The sequence below is a fragment of the Sciurus carolinensis genome (genome assembly GCF_902686445.1).
Source record: "Sciurus carolinensis chromosome 14 unlocalized genomic scaffold, mSciCar1.2 scaffold_115_arrow_ctg1, whole genome shotgun sequence".
Taxonomy (NCBI): Eukaryota; Metazoa; Chordata; class Mammalia; order Rodentia; family Sciuridae; genus Sciurus; species Sciurus carolinensis.
This window is the reverse complement of record NW_025920107.1, coordinates 1,653,165-1,671,692: the sequence shown is the minus strand read 5'-3', so window position 1 is coordinate 1,671,692 and position 18,528 is coordinate 1,653,165.

Genomic DNA, 18,528 nt, shown 5'->3' with positions numbered 1-18,528 from the left:
AAGGGATACGAATAGGAAAAGAAGAACTCAAACTATCCCTGTTCGCTGATGACATGATTATATATTTAGAGGAACCTGGAAATTCCACCAGAAAACTTTTAGAACTCATAAGTGAATTCAGTAAAGTAGCAGGTTACAAGATCAATGCTCATAAATCCAATGCATTTTTATACATAAGTGATGAATCTTCAGAAAGAGAAATTAGGAAAACTACCCCATTCACAATAGCATCGAAAAAAATAAAATACTTGGGAATCAATCTCACAAAAGAGGTGAAAGACCTCTACAATGAGAACTACAGAACACTAAAGAAAGAAATTCAAGAAAACCTTAGAAGATGGAAAGATCTCCCATGTTCCTGGATAGGCAGAATTAATATCGTCAAAATGGCTATACTACCTAAAGTTCTATACAGATTCAATGCAATTCCAATTAAAATCCCAATGATGTACCTCGCAGAAAAAGAGCAAGCAATTATGAAATTCATCTGGAAGAATAAAAAACCTAGAATAGCTAAAGCAATCCTCAGTAGCAAGAGCGAAGCAGGGGGTATTGCAATACCAGATCTTCAACTCTACTACAAAGCAATAGTAACAAAAACGGCATGGTATTGGTACCAAAATAGACAGGTAGATCAATGGTACAGAATAGAGGACATGGACACAAACCCAAATAAATACAATTTTCTCATACTAGACAAAGGGTCCAAAAATAAGCACAGGAGAAAAGATAGCCTCTTCAACAAATGGTGCTGGGAAAACTGGAAAACTATATGCAATAGAATGAAACTAAACCCCTATCTCTCACCCTACACAAAACTCAACTCAAAATGGATCAAGGACCTGGGAATCAGACCAGAGACCCTGCATCTTATAGAAGAAAAAGTAGGTCCAAATCTTCAACTTGTTGGCTCAGGATCAGATTTCCTTAACAGGACTCCCATAGCACAAGAAATAAAAGCAAGAATAAACAACTGGGATAGATTCAAACTAAAAAGCTTTCTCTCAGCAAAGGAAACTATCAGAAATGTGAAGAGAGAGCCTACAGAGTGGGAGAATATCTTTGCCAACCATACCTCAGATAGAGCACTAATTTCCAGAATCTATAAAGAACTCAAAAACTCTACACGAAGAATACAAATAATCCAATCAACAAATGGGCTAAGGAAATGAACAGACAATTCACAGAAGAAGATGTACAAGTAATCACCAGATATATGAAAAAATGTTCAACATCCCTAGTAATAAGGGAAATGCAAATCAAAACTACCCTAAGATTTCATCTCACCCCAATTAGAATGGGGATTATCAAGAATACAAGCAACAATAGGTGTTGGCGAGGATGTGGTGAAAAAGGAACACTCATACATTGCTGGTGGGGTTGCAAATTAGTGCAGCCACTCTGGAAAGCAGTGTGGAGATTCCTCAGAAAGCTTGGAATGGAAACACCATTTGACCCAGCTATCCCACTCCTTGGCCTATACCCAAAGGACTTAAAATCAGCATACTACAGAGATACAGCCACATCAATGTTCATTGCTGCTCAATTCACCATAGCCAGATTGTGGAACCAACCTAGATGCCCTTCAGTTGATGAATGGATAAAGAAACTGTGGCATATTTATACAATGGAATATTACTCCACAATGAAGAATGATAAAATTATGGCATTTGTAGGCAAATGGTCGAAATTGGAGAATATCATGCTAAGTGAGATAAGCCAATCTCAAAAAACTAAAGGACGAATGATCTCGCTGATAAGCGGATGAGGACATATAATGGGGGGTGGGACGGGCTAGCATTAGGTTTAGGGTTAGGTTTAGAGTTAGGCTAAGGAGAGCAGTAAGAATGAAGGAAAGAAGGACTGTGTAGAGGGAAAAGAGGGGTGGGAGGGATGGGAGGGGTGGGAGGGGTGGGGGGGAGGGGAAAAATATAATAAACATCATTACCCTATGTAAACATAAAAAAAAATAAAAAAAAAAGAAAAATAAATGAATGACTCCTATAGAAATAAACAAAGAAGATAAACAGGCAACTCTCAAAAAATAAAAAGGGAAATAAATGTTTGCAAAAGGGACAAAGAAATTCAAAAATGAATGAGCCTTTCAAAAATGAAAATGAAAGTCATAATAAGCTTCCTTCATAGGATCCAAGATGTTAACCCAGAAGGGAAATGGCAATCTCAACTTGGACCTGGAAGTTTCTTTTTTTTTTTTTTGAAGAATATTCTTTCTATAATTACGTTCCCTATACCTGTATCAATCTTTAAAGCATTTGGATTAAGTGCAACAATAATACAACTCACATGTAAATTATTAAACAATCACTGTATAATTATCATACAGTCTGTAATAGTAATAATTAAAAGTCTATGAAGAAACAGAAAATATGACATTAAGGATCTCAGTGAAATGATTGTTCACAGGCAATGAACATAATTATAAACAATAATTGCTTCTTTTGGCCCTGGAAGGATCTTGACTTACACCATATAAAGGAATTTTAGGGCATATCAATAGAAGCACAAATATTTATTTAGGAAAACAAGGAAATAATGTAGAAATGTAAATAATAGCCAGATATACACTCATGTGGAGAAGGGGTGCAGGTACTTGAGACTGAGACTCATTTTAGGGGTAATGGACTATGGACTCAACTTTTTAAAATAAATTTTGTAGATAGTGAATATAAGAAGTGGCAAGGAGTGGGGGGCAAGGGGATACATCTCTGTTGAGCTCAACACTTAATCATGGAGCATGGGTTTCATTACAGTTGCCTGCTTGTCTCAGGGTCTCTATGTTGATGTCATCCAGTCAACACATAATGTGTAGAATATACTGCTGAGACTCTAATGATATTTCCCCTTCACTTTATTTAGTCTAAAGGAAATATTATGAAAATATATTTTACAAGAAAAGAAATGGTACTTATTCAGGAAGTACCAGGATCACTTTTGCCCCAGGAATAGCATATTATATTATGATTAATGAATATTTCAATCTAGAATATTTTCCTTGAGCCTCATGGGGGAGTCAAAATGATCAACATGTCTTTGCATTTGTCAGTGAGGTTAGAGTTCACCTGAGACTGATGAATTTTTATGTCCTAACAGATCTTAGGATCTTATTTAGAGACAGGTCTTGCTAAGTGCTTGGGGCTTTGCTAAGTTGCTGATGATGGTCTTGAACTTGCCATCCTCTTGCCTCACTCTCCCAAGGCTGGGATTGTAGGCAGCATTATTGCTCCCAGCTTATTTAATTTTTTAAAAAGTTTATTTACTTTTATTTTTTATTCTTAGATATACATGACAGTAGAGTATATTTTGACATATAAGATGTACATAGAATATAACTTATTCAAATCCCATGTTTGCACATGATGTGGATTTTCATTGGTGGTGCATTCATGTATAAACATAAGAAATTTCTGTGTGATTTATTCTACTGTGTTTCCTATTCCAGCTTCTTTAGTATTAACCACATGAAATATTTGTGTCATATAAGATAATGTATCTACTTATACCACTTCACCTATGATTTTTCTACTCTGTATTTTCTAAAATTGTAGAAATGTAGTTATTTAAATTTAATTCAGGTGGAAATCAAAAATGCAATTCTTAAGTTGCACTATCCCATAACTTCAGTGCTGAGTAGATCAATTTGGTCAGTAAACACTGTATTCACAAATATAGAGAATGTTTCTTCCATCAATAAACATATAATGGAGTGTTCTTGTTCACTTATTTGTGCTTGAAATAAACACAAGTAGCATTATTTCAAATTATCATTTATTGTTTTCATTCATTCCAAAACAAAATTGATGCTTAAGGTCCTAATACTTGCTTGAATCTGGAATTAAAAAACAAGCCCCTTCCCTCATGCAGCTTATGTTTCCTGGATAAGAAAGAAATTGGCAAACACACAAAAAATGTTTCACAATAAAAAGTGCATTGAAAAACTAAATTAGATAAAGTGATAGAAGTGTCTTAGAAAGGTGTATTAGGCCAGACTGAATAATCTGAAAAAATACCTTGGATATGGGACTGAATAAAGGCAGGGGGTACTATCAATACCAATACCAATACTGTCAATGCTTTGAGAGCATTCCATATGGATGGAATAATACTAATGTGCTGATAAAAAAAAAAAAAAACACTCCTTAGCTGTGTGTGGTGGCACATGAACACAATACCAGCAACTTGGGAGACTGAGTCAGGACCATTATAAATTCAAGACCCTAAGCAAATTAGAGAGAACTTGTCTCAAAAATTTTAAGAGGTGGGATGGCTGGAATGTGTCTGAGTTTATGGATATGCTTCCTTGGATTTAATTCCTGTTACCAGAAAAATAAATACATAAATAAAAACCACAGATACTCCTTAGTGTGGGTCAGGGAATAACCTCAGGGTAATTAGAAGCAAAGAGCAGTAACAGCAGTCAGAGTATGTCTGTGTCTTGCCTTTACCTCTTCATCAGGATTTTGAAGTACATATTAAGATGTGATAGAAAGCAATGGAGAGATTCAGGGATGGAGTTCTCAGCATAATACAATTTAATATTAAGGAGCATTGATTTCAGCATAGTGAATAGAACAGGGTGGGCATAGGCAGTCATGCAAACAGGGAAGACAACTGCTAGGGCAGGAGTTTAGATGAGAGGTGGTGGTTACTTGGGTATGTATGGTAGCAATGGGAGAGAAAGTTTGAATTTCCTGTGAAGAATGAATTTTTCCTGCATTATGTCTCTGCATCTTCTCCAGTCATTGAAGATGAAGCCAGTGTTCAAAAGCTCACATTATGCTGCAGTTATTATTTCTTTTGATCTGTGAAGTCCTCTATCCTGATTAACAAATCACACAAAACCCATACTAATTCTCAGAGGTGTTGAATTATTTGAAAATAATTCCAAAGCCTATCATCACAGTTTAACAATCATTAACAGGTTTGGGAAAAAAGAATGGTCTTCATGTTATTTCTCATGAAATTATTTCTCTAGTCCTCACATGCTTTATTTGATGACAATTTTCCTTTGTCCATTATCAAATAAGTGCTCCTTGATTTTCTTGCTCCACAAATATAATGTTACTTTGTATGCATCAATAGATATATATTTGACTGTTTAGCACTCATCTAATTTTCTTTTCTCATATCACACCACATGTTGTTTGGTAAAAATGAATTGAATGATAAATAATACAATAAGAACTAAAGGAAAAATACTATGAGATATTTCATTAACAGGGCATTAGATTAAAGAAGCAGAGTCAGATGTTCTAAGAATGTTAAAATAATACTAGCATATTGCAACTCTATTTTCCTATAGAGGAGAGAGAGGAGCATAGAAGGGAAATATTCTAGCTGAACTTCTCCTTTGATATGTTTTCTCCTCAATAGGGTGAATGTGCTATAAATATCTATACAAATATTTTAGTATTATACATAAATAAATTGAAAAGATCAATTTATGACAGGAAGACTGACAACAATATTTTATCACCTTTTTGTTACACTTGTTATGAAAGCCTCTTCCATGATATATATAGCTAATATCCTTTAAAGCAGCTCTAAGGAAATTCCTTTCTATTTTCTTCTAAACTACCACTCAACCCCTATGATTATGTTCTCATACAGCATGTATTTTATGTATTAGCATAATGGTTCCAGACACAATAGTAAATGCTACCAAAACTTTTTAATAACTTCAATTTACTACTTTATTGAGGAAAATATTTGAGATAATATTATGAAGTGATTAGGAAATGTTCAACTGGTATGTTCTGTTTATGAAAGAAAAACCATGGAGTTTAACAAGTAAGCAAGTACCTGGTAAAAAAAGTATCAGATCATACAAAAGGTTTTCATTCATAAACTGCTCTTTCATATTACCAAAACTAAATAGTAACATTCCCTGAGTACAATTTTGGTGCTATTCTTAAATTGATAAGCCACCTAGATATTTTTACTGTTTTCTATTTTATTACTGTTTTGTATTGTTTTGTTTTTCATAGTATTTAATAATGTGCAATGTTGACTTCACTCAATTGGTTAGATTCCATAAAAACTGGCTATGTATTTGCTATTTAAGAATAAAGCATAGCATGTATGAGTCAATCACTCTTTTTTAAGTGTTTATGATCTTATAATTTTTCATTTTAATATGATGTGTCAGACAAATATAAACCAAATAAGCAGTAATTATTTACTGAATGTCTTTCTAATATTGTTTCTGTGTTTCTCAAACTATTCCCACATTTGAAATAACTTATTTTTTTTCAATTCCCATATCCTCCCTTTATGAGCATTTCCTGACTATATCCTTGCAAAGACAATTTTCTATTTCAGACTGTCTTCAGAGAATGTGGGAAAGATAAGTGCACTACATCTTTGTACTTCTCCACTGCTTTAAACACAAAACCAATGCCTATGTATATATGAATTCTATTCCTCCTAGTTGTATAAATTGGACATAAACTTTTTTATACAATGCCAATTATGTTATTACTCCAGTAATCCAGAACACAAACCAACACTTAACAGACATCTCAAGGGATTCAACATCAATTCTCTTCTTTCATTCTGTAAAAATTTTATGTCCAAAATCTCCCTTTTGTCTCAAAATCAAATGAAGACACTTAAACTCTCTTTATTTGCAACACTTGTGTTCTCCATTGAATGCAAACTGATTGTCTCTTTGTCAGAGAAACTTACACATTAACTTTCTACTAGTTCTATTTATATGGACTATGGTGTCATACACTGCTCCCAGGTCTGTGCTACTGATTTTTACTTTTCCAACAAATATGTGCTTTCACTTTTAAATAATATTGAAATTACTTTCATGTTATTTAACCTCCTGTGAGTATTCTCTTCTATTACATCATTTCTGTACATGCTGAATGTCCTCCTTCCCTCACAAAACTTCTCAATGGTTTTACAAATATTGTCAGTATTATAAGTAAAACAATATTTATATAGAGTCAAGAGACTCCATTGTGTGAGATGAAGTAAGCATTTTACATATAATATCTTTGCTTATTCTTCTCCCAGATTTTACATAATTACTCCTCTCTTTATATTTTATAAGAGAAAACTGAGGCTGAAAATTTTAATTGCTCAGGTTCACAGAGCTACAAATTGCTATATGTGTTCTAAGTTTTCCAGTGTAGTTCATCTAACATGTAAATTTTTTTTTGTTTTAGTCAAGCATTTTACTTGTACTTAATGATAAATCTGTTTTTATACTCTACATATTCAAGGAAAGTTGCTCAAACAATTTGAAAGTGAAGGAACTTATGGTGACATATCAGTATGTTAGTCATCAGAGAAAATATGTGAAAAATATTATTTGAACAATTAAGTATATCAGCAGAAATGAATAGTAAGCAGAATAAATGCAGGGAGATTTGTAAATTCAAAACTACATTGATCAGAAATGTAACCAGACAGTTAAAAGAGCACAGAACAGCATCAAAAGAGCACCATCATGGGACATGGATAATAATTGTCAACTGAATCTAGCATGGAAAATGCAGTAGAAAAGGCTATGACTGGGAATTAAAGAACCCTAAACATAGATTACTTTTCTGAGGAAATCTATTTTATTTGCAAGACACTGAATCTATAAGAGAATGAGTGTTAAATCATTGCAGTGCTTGGTAATGTGCCAGAAAATAATATGGTAAAAATCATACATGTATTGCTATTGAAAGGTACTCAATTCATGTGAACACATTCTAATATAAAATTCTAAAAACAGCATCAAAACACCATCAGAGATGTCTTCAAATGAATTGTTGGATAGAAAACCAGAAACTGTTGACAAACTACACAAAAATGTAATATTTCCCCTACATGTTTGAATTTCTCAATTACTGAGTTACATAAGATTAATTCAGCATATATACAGAAAATTACAACTGTATTGATTTTATTTTATTTCTTTGGTGGTGGGGAGATGGATTGATTTCTAAGAAGGCAGTGGGATTAACAAGTACAGGCAAATTATATTGGAAAATACTTGTTTAATTCAAGACAATAATTATTCAACATTATCTACTAAAATATCTTATTGGGAAAATTAAATAGAATATCTGCATATAATAAAGTAATGAAGGATATTAATCCCTGCAGCTACAAGTGAGGAACTAAGGTATAATTGAAGTATAAAATGATCATTTTTTGTGTTATAGAGTAAACAGATGAGCTAATTCTTGAACTGAATAACTTGAGAGTCATTAAAACCTTAATTAAAAATAAGAGGTTAAAAGAAAGAAAAAAGTGAGAAAAAAATGATGAGGACATGTGCATTGGATAAAAAAAACACAAACAGCTTTGAACGGGTCAAAACTATACTTCAAAAATTCAGCTACACTGAAGAGTGCAAAATTGTAAAATAAATATATATCTTTAGTGAACTGAAAAATATAATAAAAATATTTAGAATGGGTTTTAAGTTAATGAATTAAAAAATTCTAAAAAAGACTCAAAATTTGTGGCAAATATCATATCATCATTTATTTCCCTTTTTATTATACAACAAAGAACAAATCACATTTAAATATCCAAGGAAAAGTCTTCAGTGGAATTCATTTAGGTGTAGATCTTGAGGATCAATTTTGATCAATTTTAAATCAGTTATCTATGCAAACTGGTTACTTTTCTCATTTTATTCCAGTTAAAAAATTAATCAAAGAGCTCTTGATCCCTCCTTCAGAGGGTTAATAAAGTTTTCACTCTCGTTAATCTTGTACATGCTAATATTCTGCACAGATTCTATAAACAGAAATTCACTCAATAAGGGTGATTTTCTGGGAATCAAGAGGTAGCTCTTTCTGTTTGCTTTATAAACAAAGTGTTTGTTAACAGTAATTGGCATCATTTCTGAAAAGAGAAAATTTTACAAGCAAGAAATATGCCTATGGTGTGAGTGTTTCTTATAGGGGACTTTGAAGATAACATGAAAAAGTAAAATTTAGAGCAAAAATTTGCCTTGCAACCATATATTGCCATTAGCGAATGTGGGAAATAGCTGGACCAAGCTAATTAGACAAAGAACAATGTAATATATTTAGCCAAGAATATAAATTATATTTTACTGTTCTTTTAGAAAATAACTCAAGTCCATTCTATCTATCATTCCTAAGGATAATGTTTTCTATACTTTCTTGACTTCAGAAGGCATTATATTTGAAATATTTACTTATTTGTAATCATGTTTTACAATACTGAGTTTTGAGATCACATGCAGCATTTCCTACAGAGTAGCTGTAATAATAGTAATAAAAAATCCAACATCCACATGTCTAATGATCCCTTCTGTTGTGGATGTCCAACAGACACATAAAGTTTAATAGATTCAAATTTGAAATAGGGTCTTCTGCACACTGTACTTTTATTTTATTCTCTCCACCTGTGATCTTTCTGTACAGAAATGAAATGCCTTCTTCTAATCTGGAAAACAAGATGCACCCTTAACAATGTCTTTTCTTAGTTATGGGCCCTATGTTAGCCAGATATCCATTGCTGTGGCAAATTACCTGAAGAATCAACTAAAAAGAGGGAAGATTTAATTTGGCTTATGATTTGACCCCAATGCCCTGGGCTTCTAAGAGGTAGACTATCATGGTGCGGAATATGTAGTAATGCAAATCTAATCACTTCATAGTTGAAAGGAAGTTGAGGGAGAGGGGGGAGATAGATATGGGGAGGGAGGTCAGGTTAAAACTATAGTCCTCAAGGATAGACTTTCAAGGAACTACTGCCTTCTGGCCCCATATCTTACAGTTTCCAGTTCTCCCAAAATTTTATCCTGTTATGAATTCATCAATGGATTAATCCATTGGTGAGATTACAGTCCTCATAATCCAACCACTTCCTGAAAACCCTGCTTCTGAACATTTTTGTACCAGCGAGCTTTGGGAGGTTTTGCAGAATATTGCAGATCCAAATCACAGGTCCTATCTCCTAAACAGCTCCTTCAGGTGCTGCTTCTGTGCTATCCAAGCTGTCACTGTAATTTCTTAATTAAACTGCAGCAGTAACCTCCTAGTAGCTCTTCTGGTTTCCACTCATGCATAGCCACAACCAAGTGCATTGTCTGAATTATGCTTCTAAAGACATTTTCTATGGGGTAATCCCTGTATAAAAACCTTCATGATACTATGTTTTTTATGTTAAAATTAAAACTCTGCTTTGCATGTGGCATTCTCTTCACCAGGAACACCCTTTGTCCTGGCTGTTGATTCCCTCTTATTTATTCTCTAGGTCTCACTTTAGACATTAATTTCCTGGAACATTATTCCTGGTTCCTCCTTTGTTCCAGGAAGTATTATTGCTTGTCATATAATTACTGTAATTGTTTCTCTCTTCCTGGCCCCAGGACTGGAAAAAAGAGTCTGATAAACACTTCCTAAAAATTTAGAATGAAAGCAATTTCTTTCCACCAATGGTGATCAAACTTGAGTTGCTATGGAATCACCTGGAATACTTACTAAACCATAGCCTTCTGGCTCTATCCCTAGAGTTTCTGTTCAACAATTTGGGGTTGTGCTGATGGTAAGGCTGGAATTAGTTATTGGCAGGAATCTGAGAGTGAAAACACTGGAGCCTCTGGAGGGGATAGTTATCAGGAGAGATCCACAGGTCCAGGTGTAAGTAACACACCCTGAAGGATGGGGAATGGGGACTTGATTTGCACATGAAAATGCACAATATTCCTTTGTGGACACATTTATATTGTAACATGCCTTCTAATGGAATTGGGGATTAATTTTCTCAGAGAACCTAACTGAGAATTCATTAGGGAAATTTCTTAATGAGTTAGGTAACAAGTGACTTATTAGACTCATCACCACCTGCTTTTTCATGAAAACACTTTACTAGTTTACTATAAAATATATATTCACATTTGAAATTTTATAAGAACAGGAAAACATAATTTGATGCCCCTTGAGGTACAGACAGAATAAACAAGGATAGGTAGAAGGGAAACCAGCAAAGAAATTGCAAATTTAAATCTGAGAAGCTGTTATGAGCATCCTCACCTTTCCTCCCCAAGACTATTCTCCTCCAGAAACAGTTTACAAGAACTTGAATCTTAGAGTATTTTGAGTCAAATTAATGTTCAAATTTGTTGCTAGTTTTATAAGGTTTCCTTTAAACTAAATAAAGTGAAGGGAAAATATCATTAGAAACTTATAGACTCATCAGCATATTCTACACATTATATGTTGACTGGATGACATCAACATAGAGACCCTGAGAGAAGCAGGCAACTGTAATGGACCCCATACTCCATGATTAAGTGTTGAGCTCAACAGATAGATATACCCTCAACCCCTTGCCACATCTCATGTTCACCATCTACAAAATTTCTTTTAAAAAGATGAGCCCATTACCCCTAAAGTGAGTCTCAGTCTCATGTACCTACACCCCTTCTCCCACTGAGTGTATATCTGGCTCTTTTATTTACATTTCTCAATAATCTCCTTGTCTTCCTGAATAAATCTTTGTGTTTCTTCTGATATGCCTTAACATTCCTCTCTGTTGTGTAAGTCAAGAACCTGCCAGGGCCTATTTGTGATAGCCATTTTCCTTCTGGGTGAACTTCTAAGATTCTATTTTGTGGTATATGAAGGAAGCCCATTATGATTTTCCTTTTCATTTTTGAATGGTTTACTTTCTTTGTGCCTTTTTCAAACATTTATTTCCCTTTTAATTTTTTGAGACTTGCCTGTTCATCTTTGCTTATTTCTATAGGAGTTGTTCATCTATTTTTTTTATTGAAGGAAAGCTACTTATACAAATATTAATATTTTTCCAGGTTTTTTCCTAGATTTTTATAAAGATGATTTTGTTTTTTAGCCCATTAAGTCCTAAGTATTCAATTCTGTGAACATAATAGTCATATAATCTCTCAAAGTTACCACAAGTGGTATGTTTGTTGAACAATTTATGTTTTTATAGTTGTTCCACATCTGGAATGATGGAACAGAATGTATCAATTTAAAAATAGGTGGCTCTATTAATATTTTAGAAAGCTGCATGTTTTTTCTTAAAAATAAATTTATACATCTACCATTTAGAAAAAATTTTCTTTTTATCTCATGAGCCATAGGAGGAATTAAGACAGAGAGAATAAAAGGACACATGAGATTGATATTTATTATACTTATGAAAAATTTATAACAGTCATGAAGGGATTTTTTAGTGACTATCAAATTTTAACTTACATAGGAATCACTGGGAGATGTTGTTAAAGTACAGACTGGATTCAGTAGGTCCACGTCAAGACTGAGAATGTGCATTCATTTCTACTTCCACATGAGTTGGATGGTTCATTGACTATAATGGAATACCTGGGCTCTACATTGTAACATGTGGGAAAATATTAGGGTTCAGTGATCATTCTAATACCATGTTATCATTTATTTGCAAACCCTCTTCTCTCTAAGTTTATTATTCTCAACTTCTTATTCTTGAAAGTAGAAGACAACCACAACTTATTTTTAAATGAAAAATGCCTCAGTGTTCATGGAGTAACAGTCCTCTCTCTCATGGTTCCTCAATCTAACTATTGTGAATAGAGCAGCTATAAACATTGCTGTGACTGTGCCACTGTAGTATGTTGATCTTAAGTCTTTTGGGTATAAACTGAGGAGTGGGATAGCTGGGTCAAAAGGTGGGTCCATTCCAAGTTTTCTGAGGAATCTCCATCCTACTTTCCAGAGCAAATGCAACAATTTGCAACTCCACCAGCAATGTATGAGTGTGCCTTTTCCCCCACATCCACGCCAACACATACTGCTTGTGTTCTTGACAATAGCCATTCTAATTGGAGTGAGATAATCTTTGCATTTCTCTAATTACTAGAGATGATGAACACTGTTTCATATATTTGTTAATCACCTGTGTGTCTTCTTTTGTGAAGTGTCTGTCCAGTTCCTTAGATCAATTATGTATTGAGTTCTTTGTGTTTTTGTTGTAAAATTTTTTAAGTTCTTCATAAATTTTGGAGATTAGTGCTCTATCTGAAGTTCCTGTGGAAAAGATTTTCTCCCATTCCATAGGATCTCTTTTCACATTCTTGTTTCCTGTACTGAGAAAGATTTTTTTAGTTTGAATCCATCCCATTGATTCTTGCATTAATTTCTTGCTCTCTGGGAGTATTGTTAGGAAGTCTGTTCCTAAGCCAATATGATGGAGATTTGGGTGTACTTTTTCCTCTATTTGGTGCAGGGTCCTCACAACTGGTTCCTGTTGGGTCAGGAGTCCTGAAGACCAGAATATTCACTTTTTTAAAAAACAGAATTGAATATATAGAATGAGTAAAATCACAATAAGTACAAATTTTTAAAAGCTAGAGAATGCCTTACATATCACCATAATCAATAAAATGTAGTTTGAATAAGTGCCAGAAACAACACCCCATAATACTTTTTCTTACAATGTGTGTGTGTGTATATTATATATATATATATATATATATATATATATATATATATAAAATGTTCACTTTTTGAAGCAATATTCAGCAATATAAAATTAAGATGAAAGATTAATTTTGGGGTAAAAATATTCCAGCCCTGGCTAGCTCCTATTCCCAGTATTATAAAGGGATTTTCTAACATTTTCTTCCTTTTTATTCTTTGGATTATATCTGTAGTATAAACACTCCTCAGGATGTAATCTGATGGGTCTTGTAAAAGGCAACATAGCCTGGTGGGAGAAATATCTTAGAGCAGAACACTGGAGATCTGGATTCTCATTCTGGTTTCAACATAGTTGGTTTGCATATTTTAAAATTTCCTAGCCTTGTTTTTTTTGAATGAAGAATGGAGGCAATAATAGAGTTTTTTTCCCCAGGATAATACTGGAATAAAATTTTCCCAGAGGTGTCTCCAGACATTCTCTAGTGGTAGTGATGTCATTGATCTCTTATAACATCATATATTGATGTGGTTTTCCAATTTCCAAGCCAGTAGCCACAAAGCTTTCTCCTAACTGCCTGTAATTTACACATTTTTTTTCAATTTTAAAGAAAAGAGCTAATTTCTCCAAGCCCCAATCTGCTCCCCTTGTAGATCTTTCCACACCCAACTTTGAGAAAAGTAGAGATGGTTAGTGGTGAAGAGTACAGGATTTGAGACCCTGACTTTAGAAACATACTTTGGCTCTGAAAGTCTCAGTGTTCCCATCTGTATCAATGACTTTCATCTGTCATCATGGGTAAGGTGGGGCTACTGTGAAAAACTGAGCAAAGTGAGTGCTCAATTCTTAGTAATTATTGCTTATTTTCCCCTCTATGTTTTCATTTAATCTGCCTAGATTGAAGAAATCCATGTGGCTGGCAACAGAAAATAAAAATATCTTCTCTCCCTGTCCAATCACATTCATATATTTTCAGGACACCAGAGTCTTGGAAAGGGTACTACTGGGCTATCTCTGTTAGCCAGTGCCCCCTGGGGGCCCTCAATATGTTCTCAAAGAATAGGGCTTCTTTGTGCTGCATTTAACCCTTGTCTCATTTCTATCAAAGAGAGAGAAGTGGACAAAGGTGAGACTAGGGTCAGATGTAGTTCCTAATCCATCTCCTCCACTTGGCTGCTGTTTTCAGGCCTCAGTTTCCACACTTTTCCTTTTCTGCTTAGACATGTGCAGGGTGTTGTGTAAAGGTTAATTGGGGTCCAGCTATAAGGGTTAAGGGGAGAGTTAATAAAGAGTCAAGCATACAGGATGGTGAAGAGCAAGAAGTGGCTTCTGTGGGAAAGCCAGTCCAGTTTATTATTGATTCCAGGTCATATCAAGTTACACTAGGTTACATAGTACAGTTATCTTTGTTCATGTCCAGATCACACAACTTTCTTGCTTCTTAGAGTCCACTAGGACCAAAGGTTATTTTAATAAGATAGTGTATCCAGGCCTCAAGGACCGAGGAGTTTCAGAGTATTTCTAAGTCTTTCAAACAGAGCACCTATTGTGTCCTGAGGCATTTGCTCAACTGAAAGACTTTTGCTCCTCTGTACTTTGATCTGAAATCCCTACAGCTCCCCTTTTTTGTTTGTATGGCCTTTGGAATAGACATGACTAGTTTTCTGTTCAAGGAAGGTGGAGAAAAAATGCAAGGCAAACATTGGTAAAAACAAGCACAGTATAATAAGGCAAATATCAATAAACATTCTCCAATGAAAAACTCTTTGATCTATGTAAAATTTGGTAGCCATGAGGTTAACCAAACTAATAAATCCCATCTTCCATCATCTTGTTGCACCTTCTTTACAATGCCCTTAAGATGATCCAATTTCCTTTAAATGGGATTACTACTGTTAGTTAAATGGAAGCAACACATATTATTAAATTCTGGCATCCCTTATGATGTAACATCAGAAAATAATCAATAGCTGCCTTATTATAAAGAATAGATTGATGATACAAATTTCAAAAGAATTAACAATTTTTGCTAAGTACTGGTTCATCACCAATGAGGATACAATAACACAGAAATAACACAATAATAATCAGCTTAGTTATGGAATTCTGGGTAAGTTTGGCAAACAGAACTGTAACCAAATTTCACAGGGTACATTCTAAATCCATCTGTGCTAGCAAACGTTGAGTAGATATTAAAATCTTTATAACCCCCAAATCACTAGAATGAGGGTTTCTTGGGCCTCTTGTTCTTATTGGAGTTCCTTCTTTGAATTAGGGTTCTCCTCATCCAGTGTCAGATAGAATTTGGGAATCAGTTTGGAAAATTCTGGATGCCAACTCATGATGATGGATGGATCTCACACATCTGGCAGAAATTCAGACAGAACATGTAGGAGTAATAATAGCAGCATATCCCCTACCCCAAGTAATTAAAGGTGCAGGGTTCTGCCATATTGGTTATGGTCGAACTTGGTATTTTACCTAAATCTTTGGTAGGGGTTTCTTAGAGGAAATGTACCTGTCCAAGACAGAGGACCAACAATGTGTATTATCTTCATACTGTACATTAAGAGCATTTCTTTTGAACAAGGCAATATTGAGAGCATTATTAACATGAGCAAGTCCATGTTCCCTTTTTTGTTTTCTTTTAAAAGGCACATTTTAAGTGTGTGATGTGCACACTCTACTAAAACCTGCCCAGTAGGATTTTGAGGAATTCCATGGGTTAAAATTATATTCCATTGATTACAAAACTTAGCAAAGTAACTAGATGTATAAGTAGGGGCATTCTCAGTTTTTAAATGATGAGGTTTGCCCATGGTGGCAGTGCAAAGGAGCACATGAGAGATACAGGCTGAGACCTTCTCTGAACAATGTGCACTGGCCCATATAAGACCTGGGGATGTATCTGTGGTAACATATAAAAAGAAATAGGGGTGAAAAGGAGGAAAATGAGTTTTATTTATCTGCCAAAGGGCATTATAATATAAACCTCCAGGGTTTACTGTTTCCCAAGTGGTGAAACAAAAGGGTTTAAAATAAGAGCAATTATTAACAATGATATGGGTCTGTTGAGAGGAAATAGAAAAGGATTTCATTAAAAAATAAACATTTTTATGAAAAAAGTGTGTGATACCTTGGCATCTGAAAAGAGAGGATAAAGTGATTTTATAGAAACATTAGTATGAGCATTTTCTTCAGTGAGTTGTCCAGAAATCTTAGTATGGCCACATATATGAGGAAGAAATACTGGAGCTGTATAAACCTATAAAAGGCATTGAAGAGTAATAAGCAGGGATAACAAATTAGAGTCCAAATGAGGTGACCAAATTGTAGAGAAAATATGAGATACAAGTTTGGTTATATACTGAGAATCTGTAATGATGTTTAATGTGGGAAACAAATGAAGAGCCAAAATAATTGCAGCTAATTTTGCTCACTGAGGAGAAACTTGAGGCAATGTGTAATAATCAGTCCATTTTTTATCAGTGAATATACATAATAATCTTGTTGTTTTCCTCCATCAGTATAGACAGTAATTCCACTGTAAAATGGAATGGAGGAGATTACAGAAGGAGCATGAGAAACTTGACACAAGGAAAGGCATTCATCCTGAGGTGCATGGAAAGAAATAGGAGCTAAAAATTTTGTTAAGACAGCTTGAGAATATGAGGAAAATTGTAAATACTGTAAATGTTAAGTCTTTCTATAAGTAAGATAAAGAACATGAATATATCTGCTCCTGTAAAAAGATGAAATATGATGACAACGTTCTGAGATCATTTGAAAACATATCAGCATAAGGGATAACATTTTCTTCCTGAAAATTGAGGCAAATATAACCACTGTACTACATACAAGATTTGAGGATGAATGGCAACAACTGAAGTAAAGGCATAAGACTTTCCTGTAAAGATTATTAGAGACAAAAGAACATTGAGTGTTGGGAGTCTATAAGAACTGTAAATAACTTCTCATTAATATGCTGAAAAGTGGCAGTGAGTGAAGAAGTTAACTAAAAAAAACTGGTGGGATTATGTTGTTTTCTCAACAACTAAAAGAAGAGGTGACAACATATCAGTAGTTAAAGAAATATATGGTGGAGTCCAAATAAAATGTCTTAATAGTTGTTGTAAATGAACTAAAAAGAACTTGGGAGAAAGAGTTAATTTTGGAACTTGAGGAATGGAATAAAATTGGAGTATTTTATGTCCTAATTAGTTAATAGGGAGTTGTCATTGAATTATTTCTCTGGCCACATAGTGGCCAGATTGTAATAGAATGTATTATAATTGAGTTAAAGTGTGTTCTGTAAGTATGGGCCCAGAAATCAAAATATCATCCATGCTATGATAAACAAGAATATGTGGGAATAGTTGTCAGAAACACTGAAGAGCAGTATTCACAAAATGTTGATATAATGTGTGTCTACTGAACCTACCTTGAGGAAGAACTTACCACTGATATTTATCAGCAGGCTTATGATGATTGAAATCATGAATGGTGAAGGCAAATTTTTCTCAATCATCAGGAAAGAGAGGAATAGTAAAAATAAAAGTCTGTTAAGTCTATTACATATAAAGAAAAATCTTGAGGAATTAATTTAGGATTAGGCAATCAATCCACATTGAAGTGAACCCATATGTTGTATATATTTATTAATTTCTCTTAAATCATGTAATCTTGTTTATGATAAAAATGGGTCTATTCCATGGTCTGTTAGAAGGTTCAGCGTGTTCCAATCTTAACTGATCTTGAATGAGAGCCTCTGAAACTGCCACCTTCTCTTTAGACAATGGCCACTCTTCTACCCAGACAGTAGTGGTGACCTTTCACTTTAATGGCAAGGTGGTCATTTCCACAGAGACCCTTATAAATAATGTGACTCCATAGGCATTTGTAACTTTTGTAAAATGTCTTTGTCCCTTCTAGGAAACTGAATAGCCATAATGCACATTAGATTGTGATTAATAACTTGTGAGTTGGAAGAGGTGAAGCATTGCAAACATAGAGACCTTTTAGACACCTGTTTATTATTTCCTCCGATGCCACACACTGGGATGGCCCTCTGAAAGAGCCATGCTTGAGGCTACATTGAGACAG